The following is a 22,407-nucleotide window of genomic DNA, read 5'->3' as shown; positions in this document are numbered from 1 at the left end:
CTAATCTATGATTGCAATATATCTATACACAAGATAGGAGCCATTGTAATCTAGTTGGTTAGGGACAACATTATGTTGTTCGGGACAACAAGAAGCAGTATATTTGGTTTTGGTTAGTCGTCAACATTGGTACGACAAATTAGTACACCAACAATTATAGTTTGGATATCACAATACAATTTCAAGCAATACGCATAGATCGCAGACTATTGGTCAACTGTCGATGAGCATTGCACCATGTTTCTATATTTGAAGTGAACCACTGGAATATTACATTAACTAAATCATTTACTAAATGAATTCCATTGTAGTCTAGCTGGTTCGGATCCTTGTTTGCGCAATATATAAATATTATTTATTACGAATCAATGATCGTTACGATAAAAAGCACCCAACATGTGATCCATTGTAGTCTAGTTGGTTAGGATACTCGGCTCTCACCCGAGAGACCCGGGTTCAACTCCCGGCAATGGAAACGACAATATCATATATTAAATTTCGGACGCATATCATGTGTTAACTGTTTGACAACTCAAAAACTCAAGACCTAAAGTAGATGTTACGATAATGTGCAATTAACAAAATAATCAATATTATGTTTGAAGGATTGATGACGAACATTAGTTTGATTTTTCTCTCCTAACATCAATTTCTAAACTTAATCCCATTATTCGATTCATGGTAGAGGTTTCAAATGAAATTGGACAAAACATTATGTCGTTCGGGACAACAAGAAGCAGCATCTTTGGCTGTGGTTATTCGTCAACATTGGTACGACAAATTGGTACACCAACAATTATAGTTTGGATAACTGGATACAATTTCAAAAAATACGCATAGATTGCAGAATAATGGACATTGGTACGATGAGCATTGCACCATGTTTCTTTATTTGTAACAAAGGGCTAGAGTGGTACATCCACTATTTCATTTACTAAATGAATTCCATTGTAATCAAGTTGCCCCGGATCCTTGCTTTTTACCTGAGACGCCCGGGTACAAGCAGGTCTATCATATATCATGAGTTAATGTGGCATCGATAAAAGCCCTTGACATTATTAAATGTTAAAAATGAAAGTGCGTTAGAATAATCCTCAGTTTTTTTGTGGATGCTTGCAAACTTAATCCCATTATTCAATTAATAGGAGAGGTTTCAAATGAAATTTGACAAAACATTAGGTTGTTCGGGACAAGAAGAAACAATATATTTAGTCGTGGTTATTTGTCAACATGGTTGCGACAAATTAGTACACCGACAATTATAGTTTGGATAACCTCATAGAGTTTCCCGAACTACGCATAGATTGTAGAATAATGGTGAACTCTCGATCAACATTGCGTCATGGTTCTTTATTTGAAGCAAAGCACTAGAATATTATATTAACTAATTCATGCACTAAATCAATTCTATTGTAGTCTAGTTGGTTCGGATCCTTGTTTTGTACACGAGACTCCGGGGTACAACAATAGGCATTGGGAAAACTAGATACATCATAGATCATTATGTAATGTCGCATCGATAAAACCCCTTGAAATGATTAAATGTTAAAAACGAGAGCGTGTGAGAGTAATCCTCAGTTTCTTGTTGATGCTTGCGCAATATGTAAATATTATTTGTTACTAATCTATGATTGCAATATATCTATACACAAGATAGGAGCCATTGTAATCTAGTTGGTTAGGGACAACATTATGTTGTTCGGGACAACAAGAAGCAGTATATTTGGTTTTGGTTAGTCGTCAACATTGGTACGACAAATTAGTACACCAACAATTATAGTTTGGATATCACAATACAATTTCAAGCAATACGCATAGATCGCAGACTATTGGTCAACTGTCGATGAGCATTGCACCATGTTTCTATATTTGAAGTGAACCACTGGAATATTACATTAACTAAATCATTTACTAAATGAATTCCATTGTAGTCTAGCTGGTTCGGATCCTTGTTTGCGCAATATATAAATATTATTTATTACGAATCAATGATCGTTACGATAAAAAGCACCCAACATGTGATCCATTGTAGTCTAGTTGGTTAGGATACTCGGCTCTCACCCGAGAGACCCGGGTTCAACTCCCGGCAATGGAAACGACAATATCATATATTAAATTTCGGACGCATATCATGTGTTAACTGTTTGACAACTCAAAAACTCAAGACCTAAAGTAGATGTTACGATAATGTGCAATTAACAAAATAATCAATATTATGTTTGAAGGATTGATGACGAACATTAGTTTGATTTTTCTCTCCTAACATCAATTTCTAAACTTAATCCCATTATTCGATTCATGGTAGAGGTTTCAAATGAAATTGGACAAAACATTATGTCGTTCGGGACAACAAGAAGCAGCATCTTTGGCTGTGGTTATTCGTCAACATTGGTACGACAAATTGGTACACCAACAATTATAGTTTGGATAACTGGATACAATTTCAAAAAATACGCATAGATTGCAGAATAATGGACATTGGTACGATGAGCATTGCACCATGTTTCTTTATTTGTAACAAAGGGCTAGAGTGGTACATCCACTATTTCATTTACTAAATGAATTCCATTGTAATCAAGTTGCCCCGGATCCTTGCTTTTTACCTGAGACGCCCGGGTACAAGCAGGTCTATCATATATCATGAGTTAATGTGGCATCGATAAAAGCCCTTGACATTATTAAATGTTAAAAATGAAAGTGCGTTAGAATAATCCTCAGTTTTTTTGTGGATGCTTGCAAACTTAATCCCATTATTCAATTAATAGGAGAGGTTTCAAATGAAATTTGACAAAACATTAGGTTGTTCGGGACAAGAAGAAACAATATATTTAGTCGTGGTTATTTGTCAACATGGTTGCGACAAATTAGTACACCGACAATTATAGTTTGGATAACCTCATAGAGTTTCCCGAACTACGCATAGATTGTAGAATAATGGTGAACTCTCGATCAACATTGCGTCATGGTTCTTTATTTGAAGCAAAGCACTAGAATATTATATTAACTAATTCATGCACTAAATCAATTCTATTGTAGTCTAGTTGGTTCGGATCCTTGTTTTGTACACGAGACTCCGGGGTACAACAATAGGCATTGGGAAAACTAGATACATCATAGATCATTATGTAATGTCGCATCGATAAAACCCCTTGAAATGATTAAATGTTAAAAACGAGAGCGTGTGAGAGTAATCCTCAGTTTCTTGTTGATGCTTGCGCAATATGTAAATATTATTTGTTACTAATCTATGATTGCAATATATCTATACACAAGATAGGAGCCATTGTAATCTAGTTGGTTAGGGACAACATTATGTTGTTCGGGACAACAAGAAGCAGTATATTTGGTTTTGGTTAGTCGTAAGCAGTGTAATCAACGCAGAGTACTCCAACAATTATAGTTTGGATATCACAATACAATTTCAAGCAATACGCATAGATCGCAGACTATTGGTCAACTGTCGATGAGCATTGCACCATGTTTCTATATTTGAAGTGAACCACTGGAATATTACATTAACTAAATCATTTACTAAATGAATTCCATTGTAGTCTAGCTGGTTCGGATCCTTGTTTGCGCAATATATAAATATTATTTATTACGAATCAATGATCGTTACGATAAAAAGCACCCAACATGTGATCCATTGTAGTCTAGTTGGTTAGGATACTCGGCTCTCACCCGAGAGACCCGGGTTCAACTCCCGGCAATGGAAACGACAATATCATATATTAAATTTCGGACGCATATCATGTGTTAACTGTTTGACAACTCAAAAACTCAAGACCTAAAGTAGATGTTACGATAATGTGCAATTAACAAAATAATCAATATTATGTTTGAAGGATTGATGACGAACATTAGTTTGATTTTTCTCTCCTAACATCAATTTCTAAACTTAATCCCATTATTCGATTCATGGTAGAGGTTTCAAATGAAATTGGACAAAACATTATGTCGTTCGGGACAACAAGAAGCAGCATCTTTGGCTGTGGTTATTCGTCAACATTGGTACGACAAATTGGTACACCAACAATTATAGTTTGGATAACTGGATACAATTTCAAAAAATACGCATAGATTGCAGAATAATGGACATTGGTACGATGAGCATTGCACCATGTTTCTTTATTTGTAACAAAGGGCTAGAGTGGTACATCCACTATTTCATTTACTAAATGAATTCCATTGTAATCAAGTTGCCCCGGATCCTTGCTTTTTACCTGAGACGCCCGGGTACAAGCAGGTCTATCATATATCATGAGTTAATGTGGCATCGATAAAAGCCCTTGACATTATTAAATGTTAAAAATGAAAGTGCGTTAGAATAATCCTCAGTTTTTTTGTGGATGCTTGCAAACTTAATCCCATTATTCAATTAATAGGAGAGGTTTCAAATGAAATTTGACAAAACATTAGGTTGTTCGGGACAAGAAGAAACAATATATTTAGTCGTGGTTATTTGTCAACATGGTTGCGACAAATTAGTACACCGACAATTATAGTTTGGATAACCTCATAGAGTTTCCCGAACTACGCATAGATTGTAGAATAATGGTGAACTCTCGATCAACATTGCGTCATGGTTCTTTATTTGAAGCAAAGCACTAGAATATTATATTAACTAATTCATGCACTAAATCAATTCTATTGTAGTCTAGTTGGTTCGGATCCTTGTTTTGTACACGAGACTCCGGGGTACAACAATAGGCATTGGGAAAACTAGATACATCATAGATCATTATGTAATGTCGCATCGATAAAACCCCTTGAAATGATTAAATGTTAAAAACGAGAGCGTGTGAGAGTAATCCTCAGTTTCTTGTTGATGCTTGCGCAATATGTAAATATTATTTGTTACTAATCTATGATTGCAATATATCTATACACAAGATAGGAGCCATTGTAATCTAGTTGGTTAGGGACAACATTATGTTGTTCGGGACAACAAGAAGCAGTATATTTGGTTTTGGTTAGTCGTCAACATTGGTACGACAAATTAGTACACCAACAATTATAGTTTGGATATCACAATACAATTTCAAGCAATACGCATAGATCGCAGACTATTGGTCAACTGTCGATGAGCATTGCACCATGTTTCTATATTTGAAGTGAACCACTGGAATATTACATTAACTAAATCATTTACTAAATGAATTCCATTGTAGTCTAGCTGGTTCGGATCCTTGTTTGCGCAATATATAAATATTATTTATTACGAATCAATGATCGTTACGATAAAAAGCACCCAACATGTGATCCATTGTAGTCTAGTTGGTTAGGATACTCGGCTCTCACCCGAGAGACCCGGGTTCAACTCCCGGCAATGGAAACGACAATATCATATATTAAATTTCGGACGCATATCATGTGTTAACTGTTTGACAACTCAAAAACTCAAGACCTAAAGTAGATGTTACGATAATGTGCAATTAACAAAATAATCAATATTATGTTTGAAGGATTGATGACGAACATTAGTTTGATTTTTCTCTCCTAACATCAATTTCTAAACTTAATCCCATTATTCGATTCATGGTAGAGGTTTCAAATGAAATTGGACAAAACATTATGTCGTTCGGGACAACAAGAAGCAGCATCTTTGGCTGTGGTTATTCGTCAACATTGGTACGACAAATTGGTACACCAACAATTATAGTTTGGATAACTGGATACAATTTCAAAAAATACGCATAGATTGCAGAATAATGGACATTGGTACGATGAGCATTGCACCATGTTTCTTTATTTGTAACAAAGGGCTAGAGTGGTACATCCACTATTTCATTTACTAAATGAATTCCATTGTAATCAAGTTGCCCCGGATCCTTGCTTTTTACCTGAGACGCCCGGGTACAAGCAGGTCTATCATATATCATGAGTTAATGTGGCATCGATAAAAGCCCTTGACATTATTAAATGTTAAAAATGAAAGTGCGTTAGAATAATCCTCAGTTTTTTTGTGGATGCTTGCAAACTTAATCCCATTATTCAATTAATAGGAGAGGTTTCAAATGAAATTTGACAAAACATTAGGTTGTTCGGGACAAGAAGAAACAATATATTTAGTCGTGGTTATTTGTCAACATGGTTGCGACAAATTAGTACACCGACAATTATAGTTTGGATAACCTCATAGAGTTTCCCGAACTACGCATAGATTGTAGAATAATGGTGAACTCTCGATCAACATTGCGTCATGGTTCTTTATTTGAAGCAAAGCACTAGAATATTATATTAACTAATTCATGCACTAAATCAATTCTATTGTAGTCTAGTTGGTTCGGATCCTTGTTTTGTACACGAGACTCCGGGGTACAACAATAGGCATTGGGAAAACTAGATACATCATAGATCATTATGTAATGTCGCATCGATAAAACCCCTTGAAATGATTAAATGTTAAAAACGAGAGCGTGTGAGAGTAATCCTCAGTTTCTTGTTGATGCTTGCGCAATATGTAAATATTATTTGTTACTAATCTATGATTGCAATATATCTATACACAAGATAGGAGCCATTGTAATCTAGTTGGTTAGGGACAACATTATGTTGTTCGGGACAACAAGAAGCAGTATATTTGGTTTTGGTTAGTCGTCAACATTGGTACGACAAATTAGTACACCAACAATTATAGTTTGGATATCACAATACAATTTCAAGCAATACGCATAGATCGCAGACTATTGGTCAACTGTCGATGAGCATTGCACCATGTTTCTATATTTGAAGTGAACCACTGGAATATTACATTAACTAAATCATTTACTAAATGAATTCCATTGTAGTCTAGCTGGTTCGGATCCTTGTTTGCGCAATATATAAATATTATTTATTACGAATCAATGATCGTTACGATAAAAAGCACCCAACATGTGATCCATTGTAGTCTAGTTGGTTAGGATACTCGGCTCTCACCCGAGAGACCCGGGTTCAACTCCCGGCAATGGAAACGACAATATCATATATTAAATTTCGGACGCATATCATGTGTTAACTGTTTGACAACTCAAAAACTCAAGACCTAAAGTAGATGTTACGATAATGTGCAATTAACAAAATAATCAATATTATGTTTGAAGGATTGATGACGAACATTAGTTTGATTTTTCTCTCCTAACATCAATTTCTAAACTTAATCCCATTATTCGATTCATGGTAGAGGTTTCAAATGAAATTGGACAAAACATTATGTCGTTCGGGACAACAAGAAGCAGCATCTTTGGCTGTGGTTATTCGTCAACATTGGTACGACAAATTGGTACACCAACAATTATAGTTTGGATAACTGGATACAATTTCAAAAAATACGCATAGATTGCAGAATAATGGACATTGGTACGATGAGCATTGCACCATGTTTCTTTATTTGTAACAAAGGGCTAGAGTGGTACATCCACTATTTCATTTACTAAATGAATTCCATTGTAATCAAGTTGCCCCGGATCCTTGCTTTTTACCTGAGACGCCCGGGTACAAGCAGGTCTATCATATATCATGAGTTAATGTGGCATCGATAAAAGCCCTTGACATTATTAAATGTTAAAAATGAAAGTGCGTTAGAATAATCCTCAGTTTTTTTGTGGATGCTTGCAAACTTAATCCCATTATTCAATTAATAGGAGAGGTTTCAAATGAAATTTGACAAAACATTAGGTTGTTCGGGACAAGAAGAAACAATATATTTAGTCGTGGTTATTTGTCAACATGGTTGCGACAAATTAGTACACCGACAATTATAGTTTGGATAACCTCATAGAGTTTCCCGAACTACGCATAGATTGTAGAATAATGGTGAACTCTCGATCAACATTGCGTCATAGTTCTTTATTTGAAGCAAAGCACTAGAATATTATATTAACTAATTCATGCACTAAATCAATTCTATTGTAGTCTAGTTGGTTCGGATCCTTGTTTTGTACACGAGACTCCGGGGTACAACAATAGGCATTGGGAAAACTAGATACATCATAGATCATTATGTAATGTCGCATCGATAAAACCCCTTGAAATGATTAAATGTTAAAAACGAGAGCGTGTGAGAGTAATCCTCAGTTTCTTGTTGATGCTTGCGCAATATGTAAATATTATTTGTTACTAATCTATGATTGCAATATATCTATACACAAGATAGGAGCCATTGTAATCTAGTTGGTTAGGGACAACATTATGTTGTTCGGGACAACAAGAAGCAGTATATTTGGTTTTGGTTAGTCGTCAACATTGGTACGACAAATTAGTACACCAACAATTATAGTTTGGATATCACAATACAATTTCAAGCAATACGCATAGATCGCAGACTATTGGTCAACTGTCGATGAGCATTGCACCATGTTTCTATATTTGAAGTGAACCACTGGAATATTGCATTAACTAAATCATTTACTAAATGAATTCCATTGTAGTCTAGCTGGTTCGGATCCTTGTTTGCGCAATATATAAATATTATTTATTACGAATCAATGATCGTTACGATAAAAAGCACCCAACATGTGATCCATTGTAGTCTAGTTGGTTAGGATACTCGGCTCTCACCTGAGAGACCCGGGTTCAACTCCCGGCAATGGAAACGACAATATCATATATTAAATTTCGGACGCATATCATGTGTTAACTGTTTGACAACTCAAAAACTCAAGACCTAAAGTAGATGTTACGATAATGTGCAATTAACAAAATAATCAATATTATGTTTGAAGGATTGATGACGAACATTAGTTTGATTTTTCTCTCCTAACATCAATTTCTAAACTTAATCCCATTATTCGATTCATGGTAGAGGTTTCAAATGAAATTGGACAAAACATTATGTCGTTCGGGACAACAAGAAGCAGCATCTTTGGCTGTGGTTATTCGTCAACATTGGTACGACAAATTGGTACACCAACAATTATAGTTTGGATAACTGGATACAATTTCAAAAAATACGCATAGATTGCAGAATAATGGACATTGGTACGATGAGCATTGCACCATGTTTCTTTATTTGTAACAAAGGGCTAGAGTGGTACATCCACTATTTCATTTACTAAATGAATTCCATTGTAATCAAGTTGCCCCGGATCCTTGCTTTTTACCTGAGACGCCCGGGTACAAGCAGGTCTATCATATATCATGAGTTAATGTGGCATCGATAAAAGCCCTTGACATTATTAAATGTTAAAAATGAAAGTGCGTTAGAATAATCCTCAGTTTTTTTGTGGATGCTTGCAAACTTAATCCCATTATTCAATTAATAGGAGAGGTTTCAAATGAAATTTGACAAAACATTAGGTTGTTCGGGACAAGAAGAAACAATATATTTAGTCGTGGTTATTTGTCAACATGGTTGCGACAAATTAGTACACCGACAATTATAGTTTGGATAACCTCATAGAGTTTCCCGAACTACGCATAGATTGTAGAATAATGGTGAACTCTCGATCAACATTGCGTCATAGTTCTTTATTTGAAGCAAAGCACTAGAATATTATATTAACTAATTCATGCACTAAATCAATTCTATTGTAGTCTAGTTGGTTCGGATCCTTGTTTTGTACACGAGACTCCGGGGTACAACAATAGGCATTGGGAAAACTAGATACATCATAGATCATTATGTAATGTCGCATCGATAAAACCCCTTGAAATGATTAAATGTTAAAAACGAGAGCGTGTGAGAGTAATCCTCAGTTTCTTGTTGATGCTTGCGCAATATGTAAATATTATTTGTTACTAATCTATGATTGCAATATATCTATACACAAGATAGGAGCCATTGTAATCTAGTTGGTTAGGGACAACATTATGTTGTTCGGGACAACAAGAAGCAGTATATTTGGTTTTGGTTAGTCGTCAACATTGGTACGACAAATTAGTACACCAACAATTATAGTTTGGATATCACAATACAATTTCAAGCAATACGCATAGATCGCAGACTATTGGTCAACTGTCGATGAGCATTGCACCATGTTTCTATATTTGAAGTGAACCACTGGAATATTGCATTAACTAAATCATTTACTAAATGAATTCCATTGTAGTCTAGCTGGTTCGGATCCTTGTTTGCGCAATATATAAATATTATTTATTACGAATCAATGATCGTTACGATAAAAAGCACCCAACATGTGATCCATTGTAGTCTAGTTGGTTAGGATACTCGGCTCTCACCCGAGAGACCCGGGTTCAACTCCCGGCAATGGAAACGACAATATCATATATTAAATTTCGGACGCATATCATGTGTTAACTGTTTGACAACTCAAAAACTCAAGACCTAAAGTAGATGTTACGATAATGTGCAATTAACAAAATAATCAATATTATGTTTGAAGGATTGATGACGAACATTAGTTTGATTTTTCTCTCCTAACATCAATTTCTAAACTTAATCCCATTATTCGATTCATGGTAGAGGTTTCAAATGAAATTGGACAAAACATTATGTCGTTCGGGACAACAAGAAGCAGCATCTTTGGCTGTGGTTATTCGTCAACATTGGTACGACAAATTGGTACACCAACAATTATAGTTTGGATAACTGGATACAATTTCAAAAAATACGCATAGATTGCAGAATAATGGACATTGGTACGATGAGCATTGCACCATGTTTCTTTATTTGTAACAAAGGGCTAGAGTGGTACATCCACTATTTCATTTACTAAATGAATTCCATTGTAATCAAGTTGCCCCGGATCCTTGCTTTTTACCTGAGACGCCCGGGTACAAGCAGGTCTATCATATATCATGAGTTAATGTGGCATCGATAAAAGCCCTTGACATTATTAAATGTTAAAAATGAAAGTGCGTTAGAATAATCCTCAGTTTTTTTGTGGATGCTTGCAAACTTAATCCCATTATTCAATTAATAGGAGAGGTTTCAAATGAAATTTGACAAAACATTAGGTTGTTCGGGACAAGAAGAAACAATATATTTAGTCGTGGTTATTTGTCAACATGGTTGCGACAAATTAGTACACCGACAATTATAGTTTGGATAACCTCATAGAGTTTCCCGAACTACGCATAGATTGTAGAATAATGGTGAACTCTCGATCAACATTGCGTCATAGTTCTTTATTTGAAGCAAAGCACTAGAATATTATATTAACTAATTCATGCACTAAATCAATTCTATTGTAGTCTAGTTGGTTCGGATCCTTGTTTTGTACACGAGACTCCGGGGTACAACAATAGGCATTGGGAAAACTAGATACATCATAGATCATTATGTAATGTCGCATCGATAAAACCCCTTGAAATGATTAAATGTTAAAAACGAGAGCGTGTGAGAGTAATCCTCAGTTTCTTGTTGATGCTTGCGCAATATGTAAATATTATTTGTTACTAATCTATGATTGCAATATATCTATACACAAGATAGGAGCCATTGTAATCTAGTTGGTTAGGGACAACATTATGTTGTTCGGGACAACAAGAAGCAGTATATTTGGTTTTGGTTAGTCGTCAACATTGGTACGACAAATTAGTACACCAACAATTATAGTTTGGATATCACAATACAATTTCAAGCAATACGCATAGATCGCAGACTATTGGTCAACTGTCGATGAGCATTGCACCATGTTTCTATATTTGAAGTGAACCACTGGAATATTGCATTAACTAAATCATTTACTAAATGAATTCCATTGTAGTCTAGCTGGTTCGGATCCTTGTTTGCGCAATATATAAATATTATTTATTACGAATCAATGATCGTTACGATAAAAAGCACCCAACATGTGATCCATTGTAGTCTAGTTGGTTAGGATACTCGGCTCTCACCCGAGAGACCCGGGTTCAACTCCCGGCAATGGAAACGACAATATCATATATTAAATTTCGGACGCATATCATGTGTTAACTGTTTGACAACTCAAAAACTCAAGACCTAAAGTAGATGTTACGATAATGTGCAATTAACAAAATAATCAATATTATGTTTGAAGGATTGATGACGAACATTAGTTTGATTTTTCTCTCCTAACATCAATTTCTAAACTTAATCCCATTATTCGATTCATGGTAGAGGTTTCAAATGAAATTGGACAAAACATTATGTCGTTCGGGACAACAAGAAGCAGCATCTTTGGCTGTGGTTATTCGTCAACATTGGTACGACAAATTGGTACACCAACAATTATAGTTTGGATAACTGGATACAATTTCAAAAAATACGCATAGATTGCAGAATAATGGACATTGGTACGATGAGCATTGCACCATGTTTCTTTATTTGTAACAAAGGGCTAGAGTGGTACATCCACTATTTCATTTACTAAATGAATTCCATTGTAATCAAGTTGCCCCGGATCCTTGCTTTTTACCTGAGACGCCCGGGTACAAGCAGGTCTATCATATATCATGAGTTAATGTGGCATCGATAAAAGCCCTTGACATTATTAAATGTTAAAAATGAAAGTGCGTTAGAATAATCCTCAGTTTTTTTGTGGATGCTTGCAAACTTAATCCCATTATTCAATTAATAGGAGAGGTTTCAAATGAAATTTGACAAAACATTAGGTTGTTCGGGACAAGAAGAAACAATATATTTAGTCGTGGTTATTTGTCAACATGGTTGCGACAAATTAGTACACCGACAATTATAGTTTGGATAACCTCATAGAGTTTCCCGAACTACGCATAGATTGTAGAATAATGGTGAACTCTCGATCAACATTGCGTCATGGTTCTTTATTTGAAGCAAAGCACTAGAATATTATATTAACTAATTCATGCACTAAATCAATTCTATTGTAGTCTAGTTGGTTCGGATCCTTGTTTTGTACACGAGACTCCGGGGTACAACAATAGGCATTGGGAAAACTAGATACATCATAGATCATTATGTAATGTCGCATCGATAAAACCCCTTGAAATGATTAAATGTTAAAAACGAGAGCGTGTGAGAGTAATCCTCAGTTTCTTGTTGATGCTTGCGCAATATGTAAATATTATTTGTTACTAATCTATGATTGCAATATATCTATACACAAGATAGGAGCCATTGTAATCTAGTTGGTTAGGGACAACATTATGTTGTTCGGGACAACAAGAAGCAGTATATTTGGTTTTGGTTAGTCGTCAACATTGGTACGACAAATTAGTACACCAACAATTATAGTTTGGATATCACAATACAATTTCAAGCAATACGCATAGATCGCAGACTATTGGTCAACTGTCGATGAGCATTGCACCATGTTTCTATATTTGAAGTGAACCACTGGAATATTACATTAACTAAATCATTTACTAAATGAATTCCATTGTAGTCTAGCTGGTTCGGATCCTTGTTTGCGCAATATATAAATATTATTTATTACGAATCAATGATCGTTACGATAAAAAGCACCCAACATGTGATCCATTGTAGTCTAGTTGGTTAGGATACTCGGCTCTCACCCGAGAGACCCGGGTTCAACTCCCGGCAATGGAAACGACAATATCATATATTAAATTTCGGACGCATATCATGTGTTAACTGTTTGACAACTCAAAAACTCAAGACCTAAAGTAGATGTTACGATAATGTGCAATTAACAAAATAATCAATATTATGTTTGAAGGATTGATGACGAACATTAGTTTGATTTTTCTCTCCTAACATCAATTTCTAAACTTAATCCCATTATTCGATTCATGGTAGAGGTTTCAAATGAAATTGGACAAAACATTATGTCGTTCGGGACAACAAGAAGCAGCATCTTTGGCTGTGGTTATTCGTCAACATTGGTACGACAAATTGGTACACCAACAATTATAGTTTGGATAACTGGATACAATTTCAAAAAATACGCATAGATTGCAGAATAATGGACATTGGTACGATGAGCATTGCACCATGTTTCTTTATTTGTAACAAAGGGCTAGAGTGGTACATCCACTATTTCATTTACTAAATGAATTCCATTGTAATCAAGTTGCCCCGGATCCTTGCTTTTTACCTGAGACGCCCGGGTACAAGCAGGTCTATCATATATCATGAGTTAATGTGGCATCGATAAAAGCCCTTGACATTATTAAATGTTAAAAATGAAAGTGCGTTAGAATAATCCTCAGTTTTTTTGTGGATGCTTGCAAACTTAATCCCATTATTCAATTAATAGGAGAGGTTTCAAATGAAATTTGACAAAACATTAGGTTGTTCGGGACAAGAAGAAACAATATATTTAGTCGTGGTTATTTGTCAACATGGTTGCGACAAATTAGTACACCGACAATTATAGTTTGGATAACCTCATAGAGTTTCCCGAACTACGCATAGATTGTAGAATAATGGTGAACTCTCGATCAACATTGCGTCATAGTTCTTTATTTGAAGCAAAGCACTAGAATATTATATTAACTAATTCATGCACTAAATCAATTCTATTGTAGTCTAGTTGGTTCGGATCCTTGTTTTGTACACGAGACTCCGGGGTACAACAATAGGCATTGGGAAAACTAGATACATCATAGATCATTATGTAATGTCGCATCGATAAAACCCCTTGAAATGATTAAATGTTAAAAACGAGAGCGTGTGAGAGTAATCCTCAGTTTCTTGTTGATGCTTGCGCAATATGTAAATATTATTTGTTACTAATCTATGATTGCAATATATCTATACACAAGATAGGAGCCATTGTAATCTAGTTGGTTAGGGACAACATTATGTTGTTCGGGACAACAAGAAGCAGTATATTTGGTTTTGGTTAGTCGTCAACATTGGTACGACAAATTAGTACACCAACAATTATAGTTTGGATATCACAATACAATTTCAAGCAATACGCATAGATCGCAGACTATTGGTCAACTGTCGATGAGCATTGCACCATGTTTCTATATTTGAAGTGAACCACTGGAATATTGCATTAACTAAATCATTTACTAAATGAATTCCATTGTAGTCTAGCTGGTTCGGATCCTTGTTTGCGCAATATATAAATATTATTTATTACGAATCAATGATCGTTACGATAAAAAGCACCCAACATGTGATCCATTGTAGTCTAGTTGGTTAGGATACTCGGCTCTCACCCGAGAGACCCGGGTTCAACTCCCGGCAATGGAAACGACAATATCATATATTAAATTTCGGACGCATATCATGTGTTAACTGTTTGACAACTCAAAAACTCAAGACCTAAAGTAGATGTTACGATAATGTGCAATTAACAAAATAATCAATATTATGTTTGAAGGATTGATGACGAACATTAGTTTGATTTTTCTCTCCTAACATCAATTTCTAAACTTAATCCCATTATTCGATTCATGGTAGAGGTTTCAAATGAAATTGGACAAAACATTATGTCGTTCGGGACAACAAGAAGCAGCATCTTTGGCTGTGGTTATTCGTCAACATTGGTACGACAAATTGGTACACCAACAATTATAGTTTGGATAACTGGATACAATTTCAAAAAATACGCATAGATTGCAGAATAATGGACATTGGTACGATGAGCATTGCACCATGTTTCTTTATTTGTAACAAAGGGCTAGAGTGGTACATCCACTATTTCATTTACTAAATGAATTCCATTGTAATCAAGTTGCCCCGGATCCTTGCTTTTTACCTGAGACGCCCGGGTACAAGCAGGTCTATCATATATCATGAGTTAATGTGGCATCGATAAAAGCCCTTGACATTATTAAATGTTAAAAATGAAAGTGCGTTAGAATAATCCTCAGTTTTTTTGTGGATGCTTGCAAACTTAATCCCATTATTCAATTAATAGGAGAGGTTTCAAATGAAATTTGACAAAACATTAGGTTGTTCGGGACAAGAAGAAACAATATATTTAGTCGTGGTTATTTGTCAACATGGTTGCGACAAATTAGTACACCGACAATTATAGTTTGGATAACCTCATAGAGTTTCCCGAACTACGCATAGATTGTAGAATAATGGTGAACTCTCGATCAACATTGCGTCATAGTTCTTTATTTGAAGCAAAGCACTAGAATATTATATTAACTAATTCATGCACTAAATCAATTCTATTGTAGTCTAGTTGGTTCGGATCCTTGTTTTGTACACGAGACTCCGGGGTACAACAATAGGCATTGGGAAAACTAGATACATCATAGATCATTATGTAATGTCGCATCGATAAAACCGCTTGAAATGATTAAATGTTAAAAACGAGAGCGTGTGAGAGTAATCCTCAGTTTCTTGTTGATGCTTGCGCAATATGTAAATATTATTTGTTACTAATCTATGATTGCAATATATCTATACACAAGATAGGAGCCATTGTAATCTAGTTGGTTAGGGACAACATTATGTTGTTCGGGACAACAAGAAGCAGTATATTTGGTTTTGGTTAGTCGTCAACATTGGTACGACAAATTAGTACACCAACAATTATAGTTTGGATATCACAATACAATTTCAAGCAATACGCATAGATCGCAGACTATTGGTCAACTGTCGATGAGCATTGCACCATGTTTCTATATTTGAAGTGAACCACTGGAATATTGCATTAACTAAATCATTTACTAAATGAATTCCATTGTAGTCTAGCTGGTTCGGATCCTTGTTTGCGCAATATATAAATATTATTTATTACGAATCAATGATCGTTACGATAAAAAGCACCCAACATGTGATCCATTGTAGTCTAGTTGGTTAGGATACTCGGCTCTCACCCGAGAGACCCGGGTTCAACTCCCGGCAATGGAAACGACAATATCATATATTAAATTTCGGACGCATATCATGTGTTAACTGTTTGACAACTCAAAAACTCAAGACCTAAAGTAGATGTTACGATAATGTGCAATTAACAAAATAATCAATATTATGTTTGAAGGATTGATGACGAACATTAGTTTGATTTTTCTCTCCTAACATCAATTTCTAAACTTAATCCCATTATTCGATTCATGGTAGAGGTTTCAAATGAAATTGGACAAAACATTATGTCGTTCGGGACAACAAGAAGCAGCATCTTTGGCTGTGGTTATTCGTCAACATTGGTACGACAAATTGGTACACCAACAATTATAGTTTGGATAACTGGATACAATTTCAAAAAATACGCATAGATTGCAGAATAATGGACAGTGGTACGATGAGCATTGCACCATGTTTCTTTATTTGTAACAAAGGGCTAGAGTGGTACATCCACTATTTCATTTACTAAATGAATTCCATTGTAATCAAGTTGCCCCGGATCCTTGCTTTTTACCTGAGACGCCCGGGTACAAGCAGGTCTATCATATATCATGAGTTAATGTGGCATCGATAAAAGCCCTTGACATTATTAAATGTTAAAAATGAAAGTGCGTTAGAATAATCCTCAGTTTTTTTGTGGATGCTTGCAAACTTAATCCCATTATTCAATTAATAGGAGAGGTTTCAAATGAAATTTGACAAAACATTAGGTTGTTCGGGACAAGAAGAAACAATATATTTAGTCGTGGTTATTTGTCAACATGGTTGCGACAAATTAGTACACCGACAATTATAGTTTGGATAACCTCATAGAGTTTCCCGAACTACGCATAGATTGTAGAATAATGGTGAACTCTCGATCAACATTGCGTCATAGTTCTTTATTTGAAGCAAAGCACTAGAATATTATATTAACTAATTCATGCACTAAATCAATTCTATTGTAGTCTAGTTGGTTCGGATCCTTGTTTTGTACACGAGACTCCGGGGTACAACAATAGGCATTGGGAAAACTAGATACATCATAGATCATTATGTAATGTCGCATCGATAAAACCCCTTGAAATGATTAAATGTTAAAAACGAGAGCGTGTGAGAGTAATCCTCAGTTTCTTGTTGATGCTTGCGCAATATGTAAATATTATTTGTTACTAATCTATGATTGCAATATATCTATACACAAGATAGGAGCCATTGTAATCTAGTTGGTTAGGGACAACATTATGTTGTTCGGGACAACAAGAAGCAGTATATTTGGTTTTGGTTAGTCGTCAACATTGGTACGACAAATTAGTACACCAACAATTATAGTTTGGATATCACAATACAATTTCAAGCAATACGCATAGATCGCAGACTATTGGTCAACTGTCGATGAGCATTGCACCATGTTTCTATATTTGAAGTGAACCACTGGAATATTGCATTAACTAAATCATTTACTAAATGAATTCCATTGTAGTCTAGCTGGTTCGGATCCTTGTTTGCGCAATATATAAATATTATTTATTACGAATCAATGATCGTTACGATAAAAAGCACCCAACATGTGATCCATTGTAGTCTAGTTGGTTAGGATACTCGGCTCTCACCCGAGAGACCCGGGTTCAACTCCCGGCAATGGAAACGACAATATCATATATTAAATTTCGGACGCATATCATGTGTTAACTGTTTGACAACTCAAAAACTCAAGACCTAAAGTAGATGTTACGATAATGTGCAATTAACAAAATAATCAATATTATGTTTGAAGGATTGATGACGAACATTAGTTTGATTTTTCTCTCCTAACATCAATTTCTAAACTTAATCCCATTATTCGATTCATGGTAGAGGTTTCAAATGAAATTGGACAAAACATTATGTCGTTCGGGACAACAAGAAGCAGCATCTTTGGCTGTGGTTATTCGTCAACATTGGTACGACAAATTGGTACACCAACAATTATAGTTTGGATAACTGGATACAATTTCAAAAAATACGCATAGATTGCAGAATAATGGACATTGGTACGATGAGCATTGCACCATGTTTCTTTATTTGTAACAAAGGGCTAGAGTGGTACATCCACTATTTCATTTACTAAATGAATTCCATTGTAATCAAGTTGCCCCGGATCCTTGCTTTTTACCTGAGACGCCCGGGTACAAGCAGGTCTATCATATATCATGAGTTAATGTGGCATCGATAAAAGCCCTTGACATTATTAAATGTTAAAAATGAAAGTGCGTTAGAATAATCCTCAGTTTTTTTGTGGATGCTTGCAAACTTAATCCCATTATTCAATTAATAGGAGAGGTTTCAAATGAAATTTGACAAAACATTAGGTTGTTCGGGACAAGAAGAAACAATATATTTAGTCGTGGTTATTTGTCAACATGGTTGCGACAAATTAGTACACCGACAATTATAGTTTGGATAACCTCATAGAGTTTCCCGAACTACGCATAGATTGTAGAATAATGGTGAACTCTCGATCAACATTGCGTCATGGTTCTTTATTTGAAGCAAAGCACTAGAATATTATATTAACTAATTCATGCACTAAATCAATTCTATTGTAGTCTAGTTGGTTCGGATCCTTGTTTTGTACACGAGACTCCGGGGTACAACAATAGGCATTGGGAAAACTAGATACATCATAGATCATTATGTAATGTCGCATCGATAAAACCCCTTGAAATGATTAAATGTTAAAAACGAGAGCGTGTGAGAGTAATCCTCAGTTTCTTGTTGATGCTTGCGCAATATGTAAATATTATTTGTTACTAATCTATGATTGCAATATATCTATACACAAGATAGGAGCCATTGTAATCTAGTTGGTTAGGGACAACATTATGTTGTTCGGGACAACAAGAAGCAGTATATTTGGTTTTGGTTAGTCGTCAACATTGGTACGACAAATTAGTACACCAACAATTATAGTTTGGATATCACAATACAATTTCAAGCAATACGCATAGATCGCAGACTATTGGTCAACTGTCGATGAGCATTGCACCATGTTTCTATATTTGAAGTGAACCACTGGAATATTACATTAACTAAATCATTTACTAAATGAATTCCATTGTAGTCTAGCTGGTTCGGATCCTTGTTTGCGCAATATATAAATATTATTTATTACGAATCAATGATCGTTACGATAAAAAGCACCCAACATGTGATCCATTGTAGTCTAGTTGGTTAGGATACTCGGCTCTCACCCGAGAGACCCGGGTTCAACTCCCGGCAATGGAAACGACAATATCATATATTAAATTTCGGACGCATATCATGTGTTAACTGTTTGACAACTCAAAAACTCAAGACCTAAAGTAGATGTTACGATAATGTGCAATTAACAAAATAATCAATATTATGTTTGAAGGATTGATGACGAACATTAGTTTGATTTTTCTCTCCTAACATCAATTTCTAAACTTAATCCCATTATTCGATTCATGGTAGAGGTTTCAAATGAAATTGGACAAAACATTATGTCGTTCGGGACAACAAGAAGCAGCATCTTTGGCTGTGGTTATTCGTCAACATTGGTACGACAAATTGGTACACCAACAATTATAGTTTGGATAACTGGATACAATTTCAAAAAATACGCATAGATTGCAGAATAATGGACATTGGTACGATGAGCATTGCACCATGTTTCTTTATTTGTAACAAAGGGCTAGAGTGGTACATCCACTATTTCATTTACTAAATGAATTCCATTGTAATCAAGTTGCCCCGGATCCTTGCTTTTTACCTGAGACGCCCGGGTACAAGCAGGTCTATCATATATCATGAGTTAATGTGGCATCGATAAAAGCCCTTGACATTATTAAATGTTAAAAATGAAAGTGCGTTAGAATAATCCTCAGTTTTTTTGTGGATGCTTGCAAACTTAATCCCATTATTCAATTAATAGGAGAGGTTTCAAATGAAATTTGACAAAACATTAGGTTGTTCGGGACAAGAAGAAACAATATATTTAGTCGTGGTTATTTGTCAACATGGTTGCGACAAATTAGTACACCGACAATTATAGTTTGGATAACCTCATAGAGTTTCCCGAACTACGCATAGATTGTAGAATAATGGTGAACTCTCGATCAACATTGCGTCATGGTTCTTTATTTGAAGCAAAGCACTAGAATATTATATTAACTAATTCATGCACTAAATCAATTCTATTGTAGTCTAGTTGGTTCGGATCCTTGTTTTGTACACGAGACTCCGGGGTACAACAATAGGCATTGGGAAAACTAGATACATCATAGATCATTATGTAATGTCGCATCGATAAAACCCCTTGAAATGATTAAATGTTAAAAACGAGAGCGTGTGAGAGTAATCCTCAGTTTCTTGTTGATGCTTGCGCAATATGTAAATATTATTTGTTACTAATCTATGATTGCAATATATCTATACACAAGATAGGAGCCATTGTAATCTAGTTGGTTAGGGACAACATTATGTTGTTCGGGACAACAAGAAGCAGTATATTTGGTTTTGGTTAGTCGTCAACATTGGTACGACAAATTAGTACACCAACAATTATAGTTTGGATATCACAATACAATTTCAAGCAATACGCATAGATCGCAGACTATTGGTCAACTGTCGATGAGCATTGCACCATGTTTCTATATTTGAAGTGAACCACTGGAATATTACATTAACTAAATCATTTACTAAATGAATTCCATTGTAGTCTAGCTGGTTCGGATCCTTGTTTGCGCAATATATAAATATTATTTATTACGAATCAATGATCGTTACGATAAAAAGCACCCAACATGTGATCCATTGTAGTCTAGTTGGTTAGGATACTCGGCTCTCACCCGAGAGACCCGGGTTCAACTCCCGGCAATGGAAACGACAATATCATATATTAAATTTCGGACGCATATCATGTGTTAACTGTTTGACAACTCAAAAACTCAAGACCTAAAGTAGATGTTACGATAATGTGCAATTAACAAAATAATCAATATTATGTTTGAAGGATTGATGACGAACATTAGTTTGATTTTTCTCTCCTAACATCAATTTCTAAACTTAATCCCATTATTCGATTCATGGTAGAGGTTTCAAATGAAATTGGACAAAACATTATGTCGTTCGGGACAACAAGAAGCAGCATCTTTGGCTGTGGTTATTCGTCAACATTGGTACGACAAATTGGTACACCAACAATTATAGTTTGGATAACTGGATACAATTTCAAAAAATACGCATAGATTGCAGAATAATGGACATTGGTACGATGAGCATTGCACCATGTTTCTTTATTTGTAACAAAGGGCTAGAGTGGTACATCCACTATTTCATTTACTAAATGAATTCCATTGTAATCAAGTTGCCCCGGATCCTTGCTTTTTACCTGAGACGCCCGGGTACAAGCAGGTCTATCATATATCATGAGTTAATGTGGCATCGATAAAAGCCCTTGACATTATTAAATGTTAAAAATGAAAGTGCGTTAGAATAATCCTCAGTTTTTTTGTGGATGCTTGCAAACTTAATCCCATTATTCAATTAATAGGAGAGGTTTCAAATGAAATTTGACAAAACATTAGGTTGTTCGGGACAAGAAGAAACAATATATTTAGTCGTGGTTATTTGTCAACATGGTTGCGACAAATTAGTACACCGACAATTATAGTTTGGATAACCTCATAGAGTTTCCCGAACTACGCATAGATTGTAGAATAATGGTGAACTCTCGATCAACATTGCGTCATGGT

The 22,407-nt window shown here is 35.2% G+C and overlaps 1 protein-coding gene and 13 non-coding genes across 14 annotated transcripts in view; all 14 read left to right on the top strand.

The window, feature by feature from the left end:
• The window catches only part of LOC147859102 (uncharacterized), a 53,974-nt gene that overhangs the window by 13,224 nt on the left and 18,343 nt on the right, over positions 1-22,407 (top strand). The window lies entirely within an intron of this gene.
• Positions 403-475, top strand: TRNAE-CUC (transfer RNA glutamic acid (anticodon CUC)). Its single transcript has one exon. It is a non-coding gene; the product is annotated as a tRNA-Glu (tRNA).
• TRNAE-CUC (transfer RNA glutamic acid (anticodon CUC)) lies at positions 2,023-2,095 on the top strand. Its single transcript has one exon. It is a non-coding gene; the product is annotated as a tRNA-Glu (tRNA).
• TRNAE-CUC (transfer RNA glutamic acid (anticodon CUC)) lies at positions 3,643-3,715 on the top strand. The gene has a single exon. It is a non-coding gene; the product is annotated as a tRNA-Glu (tRNA).
• TRNAE-CUC (transfer RNA glutamic acid (anticodon CUC)) lies at positions 5,263-5,335 on the top strand. The gene has a single exon. It is a non-coding gene; the product is annotated as a tRNA-Glu (tRNA).
• Positions 6,883-6,955, top strand: TRNAE-CUC (transfer RNA glutamic acid (anticodon CUC)). The gene has a single exon. It is a non-coding gene; the product is annotated as a tRNA-Glu (tRNA).
• Positions 10,123-10,195, top strand: TRNAE-CUC (transfer RNA glutamic acid (anticodon CUC)). The gene has a single exon. It is a non-coding gene; the product is annotated as a tRNA-Glu (tRNA).
• TRNAE-CUC (transfer RNA glutamic acid (anticodon CUC)) lies at positions 11,743-11,815 on the top strand. Its single transcript has one exon. It is a non-coding gene; the product is annotated as a tRNA-Glu (tRNA).
• On the top strand, positions 13,363-13,435 carry TRNAE-CUC (transfer RNA glutamic acid (anticodon CUC)). Its single transcript has one exon. It is a non-coding gene; the product is annotated as a tRNA-Glu (tRNA).
• On the top strand, positions 14,983-15,055 carry TRNAE-CUC (transfer RNA glutamic acid (anticodon CUC)). The gene has a single exon. It is a non-coding gene; the product is annotated as a tRNA-Glu (tRNA).
• On the top strand, positions 16,603-16,675 carry TRNAE-CUC (transfer RNA glutamic acid (anticodon CUC)). Its single transcript has one exon. It is a non-coding gene; the product is annotated as a tRNA-Glu (tRNA).
• TRNAE-CUC (transfer RNA glutamic acid (anticodon CUC)) lies at positions 18,223-18,295 on the top strand. Its single transcript has one exon. It is a non-coding gene; the product is annotated as a tRNA-Glu (tRNA).
• Positions 19,843-19,915, top strand: TRNAE-CUC (transfer RNA glutamic acid (anticodon CUC)). Its single transcript has one exon. It is a non-coding gene; the product is annotated as a tRNA-Glu (tRNA).
• TRNAE-CUC (transfer RNA glutamic acid (anticodon CUC)) lies at positions 21,463-21,535 on the top strand. The gene has a single exon. It is a non-coding gene; the product is annotated as a tRNA-Glu (tRNA).

This window comes from Azolla caroliniana, unplaced genomic scaffold (assembly GCF_043228905.1).
Source record: "Azolla caroliniana isolate FFs.n. ecotype wild unplaced genomic scaffold, voAzoCaro1.0.p SCAF_10, whole genome shotgun sequence".
NCBI lineage: Eukaryota > Viridiplantae > Streptophyta > Polypodiopsida > Salviniales > Salviniaceae > Azolla > Azolla caroliniana.
Note: the sequence above shows the minus strand (reverse complement) of the source record. Positions and strands in the feature narration are given on the sequence as shown.